Source organism: Calonectris borealis, chromosome 2 (genome assembly GCF_964195595.1).
Source record: "Calonectris borealis chromosome 2, bCalBor7.hap1.2, whole genome shotgun sequence".
Classification (NCBI taxonomy): Eukaryota; Metazoa; Chordata; class Aves; order Procellariiformes; family Procellariidae; genus Calonectris; species Calonectris borealis.
In genome coordinates, this window is record NC_134313.1 from 72,636,793 (window position 1) to 72,656,671 (window position 19,879).

The window sequence follows — 19,879 nt, forward strand, 5'->3', positions numbered from 1 at the left end:
CGTATTCCTACTGAAGTGAATTGGTGGTGGACACAATACAATGGATGTTACAGTTTAGTGTTCCCATACTAACTACTAGACCTTTCCCATATTGTTAAAAATAATATCTCCTCTTAGGGATGTGGAAAAAAATCCCCTACCAAGGTAGGCATTTTCTACCCAAACATATTGCAGACTTTCCCTTTCTAATGTCATGGACATACCACTCTCACTCTCCCTTTCCACTGATCCCATGACTGAGAGAAGGTATCTTTTAAAACTTATTTCTTTCTTCTTTTACCTCAACAGAAGGTGCCATCCAGGCGTAAAACTCAGAGGACCTTCAGAAGAGGGGAGGAAAAGTCAGGAGAAATGGATGGGGGAAGAAGACAGAGCCTGTGAAAACACAGTTTCCATGGATCTTAGAATCATAGAATCATTTAGGTTGGAAAGGACCCGTAAAATCTTTGAGTCCAACCATTAACCTAACACTACCAACTCCACCACTAAACTGTTCCTAAATGCCACGTCTACATGTCTTTTAAATACCGCCAGGGATGGTGACTTCCCTGGGCAGCCTGTTCCAATGCTTGACAACCCTTTCAGTGAAGAAGTTTTGTCCTAATATCCAATCTAACTGCCCCTGATGCAACTTGAAACCATTTCCTCTCGTCCTATCACTTGTTACATAGGAAAAAGCTCATATCTTATTCAGAAATGAGCTGGAGCAGTATCACACATCACTTTCACAATGAGATGTCATCTTGCAGCCCAAGTCAAGAGAAGCAGCTGGTAACAGCTTTGTGTCATCACAAGGATGGATGTTCCTGGGATGTCGGAGCACAGAGGATCCCAGGAGCCCTTGGGGATTAGACAGAAACCTGTTCTCATCCTACTGCTCCAACAGAATAATCGAGGAAAAATTCTGTCAGGGGCTCTGTGGATATCTCCTCCTTCTCAACACCTTCCTTGGATGTTGCAACAGGACAGGGCTACCTCCAGCTCAGCCTTTTATCACATTTGATCTTCTGCACACGTGTCAAAATTCAGGACAACCTTCAGTCTGTCCCAAAGAATTAAGGCAGCAAATGTGTGGAATACATAGAAATAGCTGTTTCAATTCGCAAAAACTAACCAGGTAAACTGTATTAAAACATGGCTACAGTTACAAAGCTAAGATCACCATTGGCTAAGAACATAGATCAATGGCACTTCAGATTGCCAAAAAAAGAGAAACAGGAGAAGATATTTATGGCTCAGAATCCCCTCTAATAATATTTTTGTCACAAAGTCACTATGTGTGTACACAAGCTACAGATAGGTATGTAAATTAGGTGCCCAGTGCTTACACAAAACTACTGACTTTGACTAAATATTAATTGAAAAACATTATTAGGTTAAAATTAATATAGATGAACTCCATACTTTGTTGATTACACATCATAAATTAAGAAGAGATTTATTTGAACAAATACAGTTCAGTAAGTCCTTTTCATGAATGAGAAGTGTGAAGGCAAGAGACTGTTACAAGCAGCAGTTATTCAAAGCTGCAGACACGAAAGCTAGTCTCACAACATGAGCTACAAACCCATTTTTGTTTATTACTATAGCCTACCCATCTGACATCTACCGTAATAAATGGTTCTTAATGAAAAGCATGCAAGTACACACCATTTTCTCTGGCTTTCCCCAGAGTATTGAGGATCATTAGACAGATCATCGGCTTTCTGCAAGAGACGTCTGCATAGTTTTCAAATTTTGACTAATAATCTCTTGAAAGAAGGTTTGCAGCAGAAGACATGTTGAGCCAAAGACATCACTAGTCTGAATCTGTGGGGATACGATTTCTGAAGATGACTTTGCCCTCAGCTTTAGCCATATTTTCAGGTCTAAAGTGGTTTTATTCTGTGGATATCACCACCCCCCAAAAAATTGCAATTACTATCAAGAAAATAAAAGTACCAATCCAGAACTACTTCAATTGAGATGTTTCTGTGACTATTCCCAGCAACAGACTTGTTTCTCAGAAATTTTTCAGAAAGCAGAGGTAACAGTGCAAATTCATTTCCTTTTAAACTTGGGCAAATATGTGCACAAATTTTACTTGATTCGCCCAGATTCTATAAATAAAAGCATGCAAGAAATTTAATGTAGTATAAACAGGATAATTTTCTTCAGAAAGTTGCCAGCCATGGTTTAAAGTTGTAGTTAAGTAAAGTTCCCGGTTAAGTGTTTCAAGTGAGTAAGAAAAAATATCTTTGAAATCAACACAGCTAAGAAAGGATTTTGTAAAATCTACTAAGCCTGTCCAGTATATTTTAAGGATATTATTTAGAAATACATTTCTTTATCTGTCAACTCAGCCATATTGTCATTGAGAGCACCAGTTTTTGATGTATTTTTAAGTATGATCTCAGAGACATACAGAGCTAAAATGAAGGTGACATTTTATTAGTAGCCATAGGCAACCTTAGTTCTGGCTACTTTCAGTATTATTTATTTCCCAATATGTATATGATCTGCTGCTTTTAACTTTATTGACTAATAATAACATTCACTGGAGACTGGGTCTTTCCTGTCTAGTCAGAAGAAAGGTCACAAGGTAAAAGAAAACCCCATTTTCATAGACAGTTATAATGCATTGCTCCTAAGGGAATTCAAGTTGCTTTAGAAAGGTTTAGATATATATTGGTGGGCCCTTTACTCCTGAGCCACCTAAAAGCCCATCCATCTGTGCACAATCCAATGTAAAAAAAGCACAGTAAAATGGATAGTTTCTGTACACTTTTTTGTAAAGCCTCGCTTGCGTTTTATTGACAACTCCACAGTAACTTCACACACCCACTCAAAGTAAGATCAGGGTTGTTTCTTAACCGGAGGTACAACAGGCAAGAAAAGGTCACAGTGCTGTGAGATTGCCTTTCAGACAATGAACAGGATTAGAAGTGAATAGGTCCCAGCGAGCAGATTACCTTAAAACGAAACCCAGGGATGACAAGGCAAAGCCCAAGGTCCAAATCGTGTGTCAGCAATCTCCTCCCAGCAAGTCTGGGGTCAAGAAGTGGCTACCAACAAAACCGGCGCACCTCTCTCTCTCTCTCTCTCTCAAATCCACCGCAAGTGGTCTTGATACATTTGCCCAGTCAAACAACAACATAAACAAACAAAACCCTCTAAAAGTTTAGCAAATCCAAAAGTTAAGGTTACCTTTGTCAGAAGTAGTATCAGAAAATAAGTGAATATCAAGATAAGATGCCTAAATGGCCGTAACTCCGCCTTTTATCATCTTTTCATTGAAGCTGAAAACCAAGAGAGCAGGGAGCATGTTTCTGAGACATCAAAAAGCATCATCCAACCACATTAAAGTGTGTTCACACAACTGCAAGGCTATAAAGTACCACTCGTCTATCACTCATCAGCTGACACTCAGTAACCGGTCATGGATGTGATCCTACGCTGGGGCAACACGAAGCAAAACAGGTGAGCTACCGTTACATTCAGTCATGACAATCTTAATAGCTGCAGAAGGAAATTATTTGCGTTTCTAGTGTTTAAGCTAATGCATTCTGCTCCGCAGCCAGCAGCAGGAACAGGTATCCCTGAACTTTCCATGCCACAGCTGAAGTTCAGTGTCTTCTTAAAGCATGCTTTTTAAGACATGGGTGAAATTACTTACAAACACCAGTTAGCTATCAGTGAGAGGTTGAATACTATGATGTCACATATTAAGTTATGATGGGATATGCCGACAGATTAATTAGTACTGAAGCTCCCAGAGATATGTAGGCAATTACGGTTCCTGTAAGCAAACAGGAGGCCAACAGCAACGCTGGTTAAAAGTGTGGGAAAGAGTCACATCCAGCATGTGACAGTCACAACAGACACCCCCAAGTGCAGATGCATTTGTGTCAACATCGGAGGCTGTTTGGGGAGCTGCTGTAGTTAGTCATGGGAAAGTACAGCTTCAGAGGGCTCCACCACCGCAGCTTACGTTGGAGACTTTTGTCAGAGATGTATCATTCCTGCACAAACAACAGAAGCCTCCAAAATTTCAGCAGTTAAAACACAGGGTCAGATTCAAAGTATCTTACTTATCAGACACGACAAACACTGAAAAGGGACATTAGACTTTGTTACAAGCAAGGTTTAAGAGCTCTTACAATTTTTATTCAGCTTCCTCTACCCCACCCCAGTCCACAATAAGCATCGTGGCATGCTCACGGTACTTAATTAATGCTGACAGTCTTTCTGTTACCTGCCAGGCATCTGTATTTGTACAGTGTGAATGCTGATGGGAGGAGGAGGGAGGGGGAAACTAAGAGTATCTCTCTCTCAGTGTCTGCCCGGAGCCCTTGCTCTTCCCAGAGAAATCTAACAATGTAACTTCCGATGTTCCCTATTACTTTATCAAAATCCAGCAACTTAAACATCTCTGAACTGAAAGGAGTTGAGACTCCAAACCTGATTCTCATCGCTGCGAATGGAAACTCTGAACTTGCATATTGGAACAACGATAGACCTCTCATTTGCAGAAGCAAAACATTTTATTTTAATTTACTCTTATAGGTATAACATACATTAATAAAAGGCAAACAGTCTTTTTAATCACTTTGATCACATGTAAGCAAATCTCCACCAGATCCAGGGACTTTCAGTATTTAATCCAGTACTGTATAGTAATTATTAAGTGGATTTACAGCATTTACAAATGTTGTGTCTGCCCCCAATGTTTTTACAGCCTTTTCATTTAAAATCTCTGCTGTTGTTCTATAAAATGTTTATTGTTACAAAACAGCCGGCAAAATTCCCATTAGCTCTTCTGGCTAGATGCTGGCATACAGCCACAATCATGCTAACGAGATCCTCAAGGTACGCATGCAGTTTTGTTAATTGAATGAAATCACAGAAAAGTCATCTTATGGTCTTTAAATCTTCGATTCTGTCTCTCTATTTATTTAAATCAAGCTCAAATGCTGAATAGGTGTTTTACTGCCCACTGATGAGAAAATACAAGCCAACAGGGGTAAAGGTAATAGACATCATAAATACAGGACTAGATGGTGTGAACATTGCACCAAGCACTTCGTTGCCATGTAGCTACATCCAAAATTATTCTTTTTTTGGGATACATATCCCTCTTCGCTTTTCTGTAGAGTGCTCTGCATCTGGGATAGTATTCTGCTTCCCTTGATGCCACCGGGACAACCAGACTGCTCAGATTTCATTTCATGAAATCCTCAGATTAGCACTAATATCTTACCCATATTTGTTTACCAACAAACGCATACCTATTTGTATATAAAAGGTGACAGGAGTCTTTTTCTAGAGCTCCACTTGCTCTGTATGCAGCTGCCCAGACCCTCGCTGCGTGCCTGGGACTGCAGTTCTGACACAGCCACCCCCATCTTCTAAAACTTGGCTGAACATTCATAAAGCCCCGTTTTAAGCACCAGAGTCAAGTGCTTTTGTTTGGTTTTGTTGTGGGGTTTTTTGTTTGTTTGTTTTGTTTTTTTTATTTTAGTGAAATTATTCTTGGTTTCTTATTACAGACATGTCCCTAAACTAGTCTATAAGCACAGCCAAAAGTTTTTCAGTAAACATACTGTGAATCTAACAGAGCAGTACAGAACAAGGCAGAGAAGTGGAAACAGTGTTTTTCTAAACAATTTCATTGTCTTTTTTTTTTTTATTATTTGAAAATGTTTGTCTTAAACTGTTTGTGAGGTCAAAAAGAAACAAAACCAAAAATTACACATTCTCTCTGAACCGTTTTGCAGAAGTTTTCAGGTGTCACTGCAATAAATCCTACTAAGAAATGCTGCAGCGTCCTTCTCACGCACTTGAGTCAAGCCATGGTCTGAGCAACTAGATTATGCTGAGAACAACAGCTGTGTGGACTCTTTTTACTCATTTCATAAGTCTACTGCTCATTTATTTCATACTGTTACAGTCAAATCCTGCCACTGCTGCCCACATCCTTCTCAGAAGGAAAGTCTATTGAGGTCACTGGGCTGAGTCTTGACAGTCTTAATCACTGCTCAATGACCCCCAGCAGCATCTAGCTACGACGTCAAGCACGAACCTCTGAGGGGGCGAGTGGAATAAGAAAGTTCATCAGACTCTAAAGGACCATTACAGCTTTGGGAAAAACAAGGTCTAATCCGAGTGGGAGTCTGGCCTGTAGAGGAACAGAATTTAAAAAACAACAACAACAGCAAAAAAACCCAGCGTACATTAACCCTCTTGGAAAAAAGATCCATTCATGTTGGTTTGCATTTTTTTTGAAGTAGAAATAATAACCTTTTATTTTTTAAATAACAATGACTTTCTATACTAATTGTTTTTTGTGTCTGTGCTGAAGGCTTTCAGGGCTCGGAAAGCAAGTCAAGATGCTGAACAGCGTGTGTGTACACAAGATGACAGCCTTTGGCAGGGGACACAAAAGCTTCAGAATACGGGTGAGCACAGCGAAGGGCCACCCGTGTGCGTCAGGGACGGTGGGGCTGTCTGCTAGAAATCTTGGCATACCGCTCAAACGGGAGTTTGTTGACCTGAGCTTGATTTCTGTGCCCGATTGATGAATGTTAACATACGATTGAACTTGCTGAATATTTTCATGGCTTTCTAACCATTTTATAGACGCTTGGACGTATTATCAACTCCCTTTTCCCTCCCCCTAGCTGATGGACACTACACTCCATAAAAACACCCATACACCCTTAAGACTAGGTGGATGTCTATTACAAAGATTTTCTGCTTGATTTTAATCCAAAAGAGCTGGCATTGAGCTGGTATTTTTTAATTAAAACCTCCTTCGCTCAGCTCCTTTTTGTCTTGTGGAGCATCTATCAATCAGGAGGAGTCACCGCAGGATGCACCCAGTGGCAGGAGGCCATTTTGTCCCCTCCCCCAACCCCAGACTTTTTTTCCTCCCCCCCTCCAACTTCATTAACTAAATGCACTGAATAAACCTTAACATCCCCGCTAAATCCTATTGGCCCTGGATTTGCTGCTTAATGCTAAAACCCAAGCGACCCATTTTTCTCATGTTGATACTTCTATTGCTGATGGCAGCCAGCAGAGAAAAATACCCGACCTTAAAATATTTTAATGTAAGGAACAAAACCCGTAGAATTCATCACTCGCTCTTTCTGCTGTTGCTCATGAACTTTACGTAAGCTCTACTTCGTGTGTTAAAGCCTCCCTTGCTTTTGTGCTTCATAGGCAACACAGTGAATCTGTTGCTTAGCAAATGAATGCAACAAAGTGCATCTGTTATTAAAAGTGTGACAAGATTTCTTTTAAAGAAAAATGATCTTGCAAAGTCTATGAAAATAAATTTCTTGCATTCTATAATCTCCAGTCATGACGTTGTTATAAACGTCAGAAGACGGAGACCCCACTAACTGAAAATCTTTGGGAGAGACTTAACAACGAGCATAAACAGTTTCAGTGCTACACATTCAGTTTGAGTTCCTATCCTTACGTTTTGCTTTGAACTGTAATAGTTTGCCTTCCCGGTTTCACGTACACAACAGAAAAGGCTAAAGATTATTTACCATCCCCCTGCCTCCTGGCTGCCAGCCCTCCCGCTGCACCCCAGTTATAATTGCTGTACCTAATCTCACTGCGGCTCAGCTGCCCAACACTTCCTCCGCGGTCCATGATGATGAGCAGGAATGCGATGGTCACTTCCCAGCTTTTGACTCTTTATTCCCAAAGCACGCAAATTGGGTTACGCATCCAGCTGCAAAGTCTCCCTATGGTAGCATTCAAGAGCTTTGGCAGTCCCGACTGCCCCTGGGGCCACCAGCCTGCCTTTACTCCTTGCTCCATCTGACCTCCAACCTCTCTGTCCCCCTCAAACCATCACCACCATGACCACCAAGAGTTTTGCCACAGCATCTGCCTCTTCAGAACCCTTCCCTTCTGCAACTACCTCTGTCGCACTTCTGCCACGCACACCCATGGCTGCAGCCACATCCTCCATTAGCTTTGCAAGCTTCTCCACAACTTTCTGCCACAGCGATACACCCCTGCCCTATTGCAGGGTCCCTTTGCAGTTGTCCCTGCCCAGCGTGCTCGGCCCTGGCATCCCAGGCCTGCCGAGCAGGAGAGATGGCTCATCCTCTGCTCCCCCGTGTCTGGTCCCGCTTCCCCTGGCATGGAGCACCATGAGGGGTGTGAACCACCGTGCTTCGGCTAGGACAGCCTCTTGCCCTGCGATGGCTCCATGGCAAGCAGCTTCACGCGCAGATAACCGAGCACTCCCCTCACAGCTTTCAGGAGTCGCTCACCACATTTTCAGTAATTTGTCGGAGAAGGCTATTCCAGCTTTCTCTTGGGTATCCAACCAACACAGCAGTCTTTGGATTTGACTTATATTTTTAATAACACCTTTCACTTTACATTAATATCAGACCTCAATGCCCTACAATACCAAGGCTGGTTTCTGAGAAGAAGGGCTGCATCCTGAAACATCTACCCCATGCACACCTAGTCCCTCGCCCGACAAATTCCTGTGGTATTCAGAGGCTGCAAAGGCTGAAAAGAAACAAGGAGCCTGGACATCTGGTAGAAATTCAGTTATCCTGAATAAAAATTATATTTACAAAGTACCTAAAAGCAAGTCTGATCTAACACTGAAGATACGCAGCACAGGTTACACATTAAGATTATTAGTATGATGTCTGCTATGAGAAGACTTTCAAATAAAAACGCTTTCTTACTGACTGTGCACTTGCATTAATGTATTTCTTACCAATACCACTAATGGAGCGTTTATCAAGTTTCTAGCTTCTCTGAAGTAACAAGAAAAATATATTGAGCCATGTAAGAATAAAATTATTATATCCATGTCGCTACGAGTTATCATACTACACACACTCTACAGATGTGTCCTTGAAGGAAGTAATGGCAACTGACTTTAATATTACAGAAATATTCAAACCAGCATAAATTGGAGACCAAGAGCGATAAGGAACAGAACCAGTAAAACAAACAGTTATATTCTTGAGGACTTGTTTTTGCAGCATGGACACAGCTGAGAGTAAGAAAGGGGCAAGGTCTTTTGTAAGAAACCAGCTATTTCAGACTGTAAGGAAAGTTAAAATATTTTTGTTCACCTGATTATAGCTTAAGAAGGTATGGAGTAATAACCACATGATCCATCAAGTTTTTCCTTTTCTTGAAAACAATGAGTAGAATACTAGATAGATGAAGTATTTATTAAGAGGTTTATGAGTAAGCAAGCCTCAGCTTTTCGGTTTATTTTATTTTTATAAACTTGCCTGATTTTAGTATGGCCGATTCCTGGATTCCCTTTTGAACCATCCTTAGTGGTAGTTCATGAACTTTGCACCAGGAATCTTTGCAGGGATAAGCGGTGGGCAAATGGATTACCAACTGCTTAACTCCATTTTTTACTATTGTTCTACTTCTAAAACCATATAAAAAAGAAACAAACAAGACCTACAGCTGGACTGGATTGTACGCACACTTTGAACAGTAATTTTTTTTTTTTTTTTACAATTTGAAGATAGACATGCACAGAAATTTCCAGCTATGACTGTATTTTGCTGTCTATAATCTACACATGATTATGTAATATGTGTTAACTGAATGCTTATTTTCCAGTAGTACTAGTAGGGTTATCAGAAACACAAATAGAAGTTGTACACTAAACATAACCATATCCAGTAGAATAGGACATTCTAGCAGTTGTATCAAAGAGATTAAAGCGCAGTTTTTGGCGCATAATAACAAAACTTCTTGCATCTTTCAAAATAATAATAATATTAATAACAATAAAAAAGAGGCATGAAGTCCAGAGTCCTCTCTTATTACTGTTATCATACATTTCCTAACTTTTCTTTAAGAAACACACACTTTGAAGTTTCACTTTTTCCCCCGTTGCACAACACACAGAACTACCATACGCTTGTTTACTTAGGCTGTTTACACTAGCAACTTAAAAACCAAAGAAAAGCCTTCAGAAACGTTACCAGCTAAATGAAAGGAAGCAACTTCCAGTGCTAATACCCCCAAAATATGGGACAATATTCCAGCTCTGTTGCTTTTGACAGTGATACTGGTTTACAGTACGTCAGAAACTTCTTAGGCTCTGCCTTTCTTCCGTCGTTTTCCTTGGCAAGGGCCAGCTCTCGCCTCTCCCCATTTCACATTAAACTTGCAGGAAACTATTAAACGGGGGGTGGCTGCAGGAAAGGGGGGTGGGGGTCACACACCAGCCTTCAGATGATGTTATCGCATTTAAAGCCTGGAGCTGCCGGCTCCGGCGGGGTTACTCACCCAAGGGAAGCGCACACTTTCCAACTGACAGTCCCTAATAAATATTTTAGCGCAGCTCACTTGTGCGGATGATAAACCAGTCCCATCTCCACACAAATCACTTCTACAGCAACTTGTTGGTTTCAATCTTTTAACGACTTTGCTCATCGCAGCCTGTCCCGGACAGGCAGAGGAGGGAAACTCAGTCCCTAAATCACCCGCAAAAGCAGCATGCTCGGCTCCTGCAAGCTCGAAACAAAGCAAACCCCCCAAGCCCACCCCCGGCAGGCAGCACCCCCTCCCCGACCGCGCTGCAACTCCAGAAAGCAGGAGGGGGCTTCTCCTCGCTGCCGAAGCCTGCCCCATCCCCTCCCGCACCCCTGCCCGGGCAGAGGTACCCACCTGCTGAGCGGGTCCCCGAGCCCGGCCGGAGCCCCACGCCGCTCCCTTCCTCCCGTGGGCTTGTGCAGCCAGCCGCCTCCCGCCGTGCCGCCCGTGCGCGGGGCTGCAGCCAGCCGCCTCCCTCCCAGCGCGGACAGATGGCCGGGAGCCCCGAGCCCTACCGGAGTGAAGCAAAGCTGGGCGCTTTTTTTCCCTTTTTTTTTTTTCCTCCTCCTTCCCCTCCTTTTTTCCCCCCCTTTCCTCCCTTCTTCCCGTTTTTCCTCCCTTCCTCCCCTGGCTTAGCCCCTGACAGATAAGCCCGAGTCAGCCAGAGTGCGCTCACAACACCCCCTCCACCAATCATTTCAATTAGTGCCACATGAGAGGAGCTTCTGCCCAAAATCTGCTTAAGGAAGGGCCAGAGGGCAGGGCAATCTCCTTTGCTCAACAATGACCAGAAGCTGCTATAAATATCTAAACAAAAGCACTGTCAAGGCCAGGAATGTCACATCCTAATGTGATAAAAATTGTAAAGATCCAATGTATAACAGAAGTACAAAGGAGGAAAAATAATTTAAAAAAACCCACAAAAACAGAGACAAAGATTAAAAGCAGTCACCACTTCCCTGCCCTCTCCCCCAATATGTAACCTTGTAATATGTTATCAGAGTTGTATATTTCTGGGTGCCAAGCTATTATGTTTTCGAGGTCCCAAACAGTGCGCTCACAATCCCTTTGTGACAGCTGCACGCTAATATTTATAGGTACCCAAGTCTATACATCTTATATAATCAAGTACACTGACCAGGGCTGGTCAGAGGTAGCCTCCAACCCCACAGACACATTACATCACACAAATAGTATAAGCAATGACTCCTTTAAATTAAAACATTAACAAGAGGTTGCCAATACGCCAATAAGTAAATCAATACATTAATAAAGTGTAGACTTGGGTGCATTTGTATCAAAACTCGGGGATTTAATCTCATTTAATTTAGACACATTTTACACCAGCATATTCCAGCGCTGTGAGTGAGGTTTCTAACTATACAGTGAGTTAGAGCTGAAAACTAACAAAAAAAAACCCAAACACCCTTGATCCATCAGAGTGCCTCCACCAGCAATGCCCAGACCTAGAGCTTGTGCACCACTTTGCAAACCTCCAGTTCGCATCATGCAAGTAGCTGGACGATGCCTTCTCAGGCATGGGGAGGGCAGGTGTGCTGGTTTTGGCTGGGATAGAGTTAATTTGCTTCATAGTAGCGAGTAAGGGGCTGTGGTTTGGATTTGTGCTGGAAACAGCGTTGATAACACAGGGATGTTTTCGTTACTGCTGAGCAGTGCTTACACAGAGTCAAGGCCTTTTCTGCTTCTCACTCCACCCCACCAGTGAGGAGGCTGGGGGTGCACAAGAAGCTGGAAGGGGACACAGCCGGGACAGCTGACCCCAACTGACCAAAGGGATATTCCATACCATATGACGTCATGCTCAGCATATAAAACTGGGGAAAGAGGGAGGAAAGGGGGACATTCGGAGTGATGGTGTTTGTCTTCCAAAGTAACCGTTACGCGTGATGGAGCCCCGCTTTCCTGGAGATGGCTGAACACCTGCCTGCCGATGGGAAGCAGTAAATGAATTCCTTGTTTTGCTTTGCTTGCACACGCGGCTTTTGCTTTCCCTATTAAACTGTCTTTCTCTCAAGCCATGAGTTTTCTCACTTTTACCCTTCCGATTCTCTCCCCCATCCCACCGGGGGGGAGTGAGCGAGCGGTTCTGTGGGGCTTAGTTGCCGGCTGGGGTTAAACCACGACAGCAGGGCAGGGCAGGAGTGGTTTCAGTCCCATTTGACTGCTTGTAAACTCTGCAATGCCTTTGAGAGAGTAATTTCCAGCCTGTTGATGGTTTCCAGCCTGATGAACAGCTAGGTTCATCTGAGGGGAAGCCGATAGTCACTGTCACCTAATTCCCCCCACAGACGTTCCCTAATGTAATCTTTGCAAGGGGAGGGCACTCAGCTGATGTCCCTCCAACTCTCGTGTCTCAATGTTTGTGTACAAATCTATGTAAAAGTAGTTAATCCTATTGACTAACCTCATGCTCTTTTAGAACTGAGATAAAAGCCGTCTGAAATTATCCCTGTGTTTCCTCTGTTGGGTTTCCACCAACTCAACAATAAACTTCTCTTCTACTACAGATAAATGTTATTTTTTCCATTTCATTCCCATGCCCTCCTCTGATCACACTTGTTTGTCCCGCTGCAGTGAACACTGCTTTCTCATACTAAACCCATTCACATACAGGCTTATCCTCAAAGCACCCTTATCCTCAAAGGATGTCCAGAGATGGTTTTTGCTGGTTTATTAATTCCCTGAATTTAAGCATGTGCCCTACATGACAAAGAGTGTACTTTTAGAAGATCATTTGAAGAAATATTTTTAAAAGAGAGAATATTTAAGTGACGCAAAACCCTAGTCCAAAAATCACGTGCACAGGCTTGCAAGAACAAAACTGTCCGCAAGATTTCCAAACTTCCTAGTTTTAGCAGGGACAGAAATATTCTTTATTTCAACAAAGAGCTTTCAGTAACCCAGAGGGCACAGATGCAGAACAATAACACCAACGCGAACAATACAGACTAAGCGTTGTCTGGCCAAAGCCACGAGCCCGCGGGCTGACAAAGCCCTCCCTGAGGGCGGGGGAGAGAGAAGCAGAGATCCCCGTTCTGGCACAGGCAGGGTGGAGGTCCACGTAGCCCAGCACAGCAGCCGGAGGTATTTGCAAGGTATTGCAATATAGCTAATAAATCTTACCAGTTCCGCTGGCTGATCTTTACGTTGGGTCCTGCTTTTACTTCAAGCAGGGCCAAGCTGTGTGTCTGCAGTGGCAGGACAGATATGCTTTGCATTGCAAAGGAGTGGACAGGACCTTTGCTGAAGGAAAAAAAATATTCTCAACAACAAAAACCCCTCCAGGTAAGCAGTAAAAGATTTTTAGAATAATGAGCTTACCTGGGAAAAACATGACCTATGACTTAAACAGCTGCATAGTTGTAACTGAGTAACAAGACAGCAAAAATAAGTCACTAATGGAGTGAAATGCAAGATTGTGTGCATGGTATAAAAATCCAGCCAGCCGGGCAGATGAATAAATTGGCAGAACTGAGCCACTGATGCCAGAAGTGAAAGGAAAATACCCTTCTCTCTGAATTTTGGGTGGTTTTCTACCTTCCACTTCCTGGATCAGCTATCGTTACAGAGTTCAGAGACAAGAGGAAAAAAAAGGTTATAAAAATAAGCAATATTTCCTCACCTTGCCAAAAGGCCCTGTTTGAGTTCATGTGTCTTGACCTGGTCCTCATTGTTTTGCATGCTGCTTTCCTACACCAGCTTTTCCAACCTATGGATAAAAATGGTGGGGGAATCTTGCAACCTCCCTTAAGGATGCTGAAAATGTAACATGAGGAAAACTGCATGTATGGAAGTATGCCTCACAGAAAGGTATTCAGAAGGGCTCTCCTTTGTAAGCTTGAAAGTATACAAAACGCAATTTGCTTTACAGATCAAAATGCTGTATTTGATGATAAATCTAAGAGACAGATGACAGAAATCTCCATGAGCAATGTCCCAAAAGGAAAATGTATAAAGAAAAGATAGTTTGTAACAATTCAGTATATATCTGCAATTTTAAACAGTTTGTAAAATATTCCGCCAATAGATCAGGGTAAGACTTCTTGTTTTATAGAAAATGATGACTATTACCTGAAAATGCTTTAAGTTAACTCATTATGGAAATGGAAACCTGGGTCAGATACATTGGGTCCTCGCGTTTGACATAATTTCCTGGAGAAACAAGCTTATATATGGAAAGCTATCCTCAAGCACTGGTTGAAGTTTTCCCTTAAACACTGTTTTGTTTGATAAGTGAAAACTGACACCACCACCAAATCATCTAGTATTAGTGTTCTTTTCTTTTACATGTCCCTGCTCTCGGAAAAAAAAAATAATGGATTATGCTGTTTCTTTGTCTGAATAAAATGTTGCAGTTCCGGAGATAAAGACGTATTCAGCTGAGCAATTAAATAGCTAAATAAATGAATCAGCAGAGCAGAAGTGACAGATTTAATTACTGCTTAGAGCTAGGAAGGGGAACTAATTATGGGGTTCATGAACCACATGCCATTCTTCTCCTTGAGCGTGTGCTTCGATTCTTCTGGATCAAGCTCTGCAAATGCAGTAGCACCATGCACCAGATTAAAAAAAAAGGAGAAAAAAAAGAAAAAGAAAAGCTATTCAAAATTTGGAAATAAAGTCTAATCTTTGAAGAAAGAATAGTCAATACTCTGTTTTAAAAGCCCATGTTCAATTGACTCGATACCATGAGTTAGAGGAACTTTCTTTTAAACAGATAAGCACTAAAAATGCAGTTCTCCAAAAAATGAAAGCACAATGAAGTTCACTGGATGTGAATAAAGCAAAGATTGCAACAGAAAGCTGTGGTAATTGAGGCATAAAGCATATAGCTACATCAAGTGATTAGGAGCCCTATTCATCAGAAAGTATCTGTAGCTGGGAAGCCTGAGAAAGCTGTTGATGCTAGCTCTCTACTTCTTTGGTATGTCTACCCACAGCAAGCAATACAGTTCAGAAAGGTGCTTTTGTGGCCACCAGCTGCAAAGCCACCGGCAGTGGAAAAAAACTGTTCCTCAGTTTCTGCCTTCTGTCCAATTTCTCTACTTTGCATTTACTTTACCATCCTAATTTTATTCTTGTTTGATAAGACCATCAATGCCAATTATTGGAGCTTCACATTAAAATAATGAGCCCTGAGGTATAATCCCACAAAGACAGAACTCTGCCCCTCTTTAGTGGGGGGGAGAAAGAGGAAAAAAACCCTGCATTTAAATCACATCGTTCAATGAATTGCATAATTTTGGCGAGTTTACGGCTAGCTTATACAGATGAAGAGAGACAGGTATCATTTCAGAAAAAAAAAAAGAAAAGAAAAGGAAAAAAAGCACCAAGCTATATTTAAAAAGAAAGAATTAGTGGAGCTAAGAGAGGAGATGTCTTTCATTCATAGCCAGTGGTTTTCTAAAATTAACATCTCAATGTGTTGTGATGTCTGTTTTAGCATAATTTTAAAAATCAACGTTTGCCTCTTTTCCTAAAAATACTGCGAAGAGAGAGATAAATAACTCTGCACCTTGTACACCATTCTGAAAAACAATCAGACCTTCTACTCCACTGACTTCGAAAATTTTTAAAAAGCAGAACAATAAAACATCTTATGGCTGGGAAAGATCTAAATCCACCCCAGGTGTAGCCATGTTCTCCTTCCACACCACCAGTAATTTTGTCAGAATGAAAATAATTGTGTCCAAACCCAGAGGTGTAGGCTGATCCCTGGGAAGGCTCACTGGACAATCACAAATGCCATCATCATCCAAGATTACACCATCAGCTCTGCTTGGCTGAATGTCTGTTCTCTGAAGGCAGCCAAAACCAAGATCTATTGCATCGATAAAGTCCAAAATGAATCCTATCTTGAAAATCAGTGTCTGGGTTTCTGTATCAAGGGAGCCTGTATCTGCAGGGAACCAGGAGCACTGTACATCCAAGATAAGGTAAAAACAGGATTTTTTTTTCTTTTTTAAATGGAATTATGGTATAGCTCTATAAAAGTGACCTCCTTTGCCTGGAATTCCAGTGCAGTCAGATCAGAAGAAAATGCACTTTGTACCTAGACGCACAGCAAAGCAGAGAGGAGCTGATCTTCAAAAAAGACGCTATATCTGAAACATTATATACAAGTTGCATTAGCACTCATACCATATAAATTTTACAGCATCTGTTATCCGTGTTAATAAAGTGTGATGTCTATAGAAAGTCACTAAGGTATTAGTGATCACGAACCTTGCAGAACACATGCGCAACTGGTATCTCATAAAAGAGAGATTATGATTGTATAAATAACCTCAGTGGAGAGTGAGGAGTTGAAAAGGATCCCACGGCAGGGGCAGCTAGTCAGTTGACTACCGAAAGACAAAGGGAGAATATACTCTTGGTGCACAACACTTCTCATCTCAGGAGGCAAAATCAGCTGTATTTATCTGACAGTCCCTGCCAGGCTGACCTGGAAATGACCATTTAAGTATCTGAGGTGTCCCTCGCAAGACAGGACATTATCGGCATTTGCATTTGCATCCAAAAGCACAGCTCCAGAGGAATACAGGGCATTTGGAAGTGGAAATCACTCAGAAGTGAGCTCGCCACGTGGGAGGAAGTCTGACTCTATGAATCCACCATCTTCTGCTCTCACCGCAGGGCAATGCAAAAGAAATCCCTCATGGGATACTTGAAACAGGAGTCATGGTTAAGTATAGACCAGAAGCGAATTTGTCATTGTTTTATTTACACCCTTTTGCTCTCAATCTTGCACTTGGATGTCTGCCTGTAACATAATTTTGCAGTGTTTCACCACGCAGCCAGTCTGGTGCAGTGGAGAGCAAGATGAAACAGAGTGAAACCAGTAGGTTCTCAGCAGAAAACAAAGACAAAGAAGGGTGCGCAGGGTGTCTTGAGACATGGGTGTCTCCTCTGGCAGAGTCATAGAAGCCCAGAGCTCGCAAGTATTTCCTTCCTATTTTCAAAGGGTCACTGGGGGATGGACGGCAAGGGAGGACTTTACTAGCAGGCAAAGGATTAGCCCTCATTAGGCATGAACTAATTCCTCTCCTGCGAGAAGCAGATGGCAAAGCAAGACTCCAGAGTTCTGGGTGAGCCCTGGGTTTTCAAACAGGCTCTGACTCTGTGTTTGGTTGTTACAGGGAAGGTAGAAGGTCATTTTTCACTGCCATGGGGAGCGTGCCAGTTTATCAAAGCTACCCTTGGGGGAGTTTGCTTGTGAAGATTTACAAAAGAGGTGACTAAGTACGCCAGTGGGTGTAAGAGGAATTGCTAGTTGACTGGTACAGAGAAGAAATTACTGTGTTTTTTTATAAAGTCTAAATAACATTTATACACTACTAATCACAGAGCTAAAAATAATTTAAAATCACCCACCATTTTCTTCTTTTAAAACTCAAAGAAGCGATTTTTTTTTTTGAGTGCCCTATTGCATTTTCCTAATAGTTCATCGAAGACTGGAAGCAAACATCTAGTCTTCACTGAGGACTAATATAAAAAACAATCAAGCTCCTTGACAATAATGAGAACTGAAATAACGGGAGCCACTGTCTAAACCAAAAGCTGAAGTAGGCATCCAGCCATGATTCCCAAAGGGTTTTCACTGAGAAGGGCAAGGATGCCTGCATACAAACGTCAGAGCTTGCTTACTGTTGGAATAAGTTGTATCTGAGAAAAAAACAGAAGTATGCCAGAAGTAGGGGGAGCAAAGGAAGCACGTGAACTGGCTAGAGGGCAGCCCTTAAAGACTGAGCCTGGGCAAAACTCAAAGTTCCTCCTTTCTCCTAGTGCAGTGATATACCGAAGAGGAAGCAGCCATAAAGAGCATGAAATAAATAGTAAGAAATCTGATCCTCATGAGCCTCACAAATACAACTCTTGACCTAATACAGATGATAAAAAAGGGGGATAATAATATGCCTCACTGGGACACTTTTGAACAATTAAAATAAAAAGCTGTCTAGATTTGTAAAACCAGAGAAGCAGTGATGTTGTAAAATTCTGCCTCTTTGAAAAACACTGGCTGCAACATGAAGGAATAGCACAAGCACAGGATGGACAAAAAGAACAATTCACAGGTATATAGGAATAGTTCAATTCCATCACTTAAGATCTGAGGTTTGCCAGCTTGAAGGAACAAAGCTCCAGGGCACCCCGTCAGACAGTTACGGAACAGACTTGGGAAGTTCCACTTCTAGGATCTGAATTTGGCAATTGAATTTGTAATCTCTGGAAATTCCCATGGGAGAAGTTGTAGAAATAACCAAGCCCAAAATCCTGAAAATACAGAGAAGTTGGAAAGTTGAAACTGAACCACCTTTGTGGTTCAAATCTCAAATGCAGACAGTGACGGCAGAACATCCATCAATGCTGAATGAATGAAAACTGTTTTTAACACTAATCTGTTGACTTCACAACAAAGAACCTGGGGTAGAAAAAGGAAAACCTGAGATAGCCAGGAGTGGAGAATGAAATGCTGATAACGTCATCTGCATTTTGGAACGAGTAGCATGGTACATAAAACATTTAGACCAAGGACGCTCTCTGAATTTCTAAATATAAGTAATGCCGTGATTATTCCTCATTTAAGACTCTAAACATTTTGCATGCCTTTTATTCTAGAGCCAGCAAGACTTTTCAACGGCTCAGGCAAAATTGACAGTCAGTCCTTCTAAAATAACAGATGGGACAGGGCCACCCTTGCCTGCCGCAGGAAAGTGGGGAATTGCAATGGAGAGATCTAGAGGATCCATGCTGCTAATCTGGCTGCCTCCAGGGACTGATACCAGTCAGCTATCACAGCTGCCAGCACTGGGCATTCTACCAATAGTTTCCACTCCTACTTTAGGGGCAGCAGCAGTTTCAGACAACCTGTTTTTCCCAGTCCTAATATGGACAAAATTTGGGGGGGGTGTTAAGGGACGTGCGCTTTGTCTTCCCAGCAGCCTGCTACCTAAGGCAATTTCTGTTTTGCCTATGCTCACAGCCAGTCTGGTTTGCTGCTGGAAGCTGAGGACTCAATTTAACTTTGCTTCTTCTGCATTCTCAGAAGATTCAGCAAAGACTATGTTCACCAGTGTCATCTTATAATTCTTCTGCGGGTCAGGGGCCTTGACCCTAAACGTATGAAGTCCACCTTATGTCAGTCTTAATTCTTCTGCAGGGGCATCGGTATAACATAATTACCAAAAAAGCAGACAGTTCACCTATAATAATCAAGATTTTTTTAATATGCTGTCCATATTGTGCTCTTTAAGTTCCTTATGAAAGAGTTTGAGTGCAGTGAAATTCTTGATGTAAAAGGCTACCATGAGATATTTCAATATGCTGGTGCAACATAAGGGTTATCAGTGTGCCAGGGTAGAGCTTGACTAGTTTGATCAGGAAACCACTGAAGAGCCGTAGAGTAAATAATAGATTTAAAAACAGGAACAGCTTTGAAGTGTGTATTGGCAGTTGCTCATTGTACAGTACTGTTAGAACATGCATTGCATCAATATTGGCAGATAACACCGAAATTTCAGTAAATATTAGTGTTTTGAGC

The 19,879-nt window shown here is 41.9% G+C and overlaps 1 protein-coding gene across 1 annotated transcript in view; it reads right to left on the bottom strand.

Moving 5' to 3' along the window:
* LOC142078970 (poly(rC)-binding protein 3-like) overlaps positions 1 to 12,103 on the bottom strand; it is a 137,488-nt gene extending 125,385 nt beyond the window's left edge. Inside the window, exon 1 of the mRNA XM_075142345.1 lies at positions 10,672 to 12,103. The gene's annotated coding sequence lies outside the window, so the exon portion shown is untranslated. The remainder of the gene's footprint in view (positions 1 to 10,671) is intronic.
* Positions 12,104 to 19,879: the final 7,776 nt, after the last annotated feature.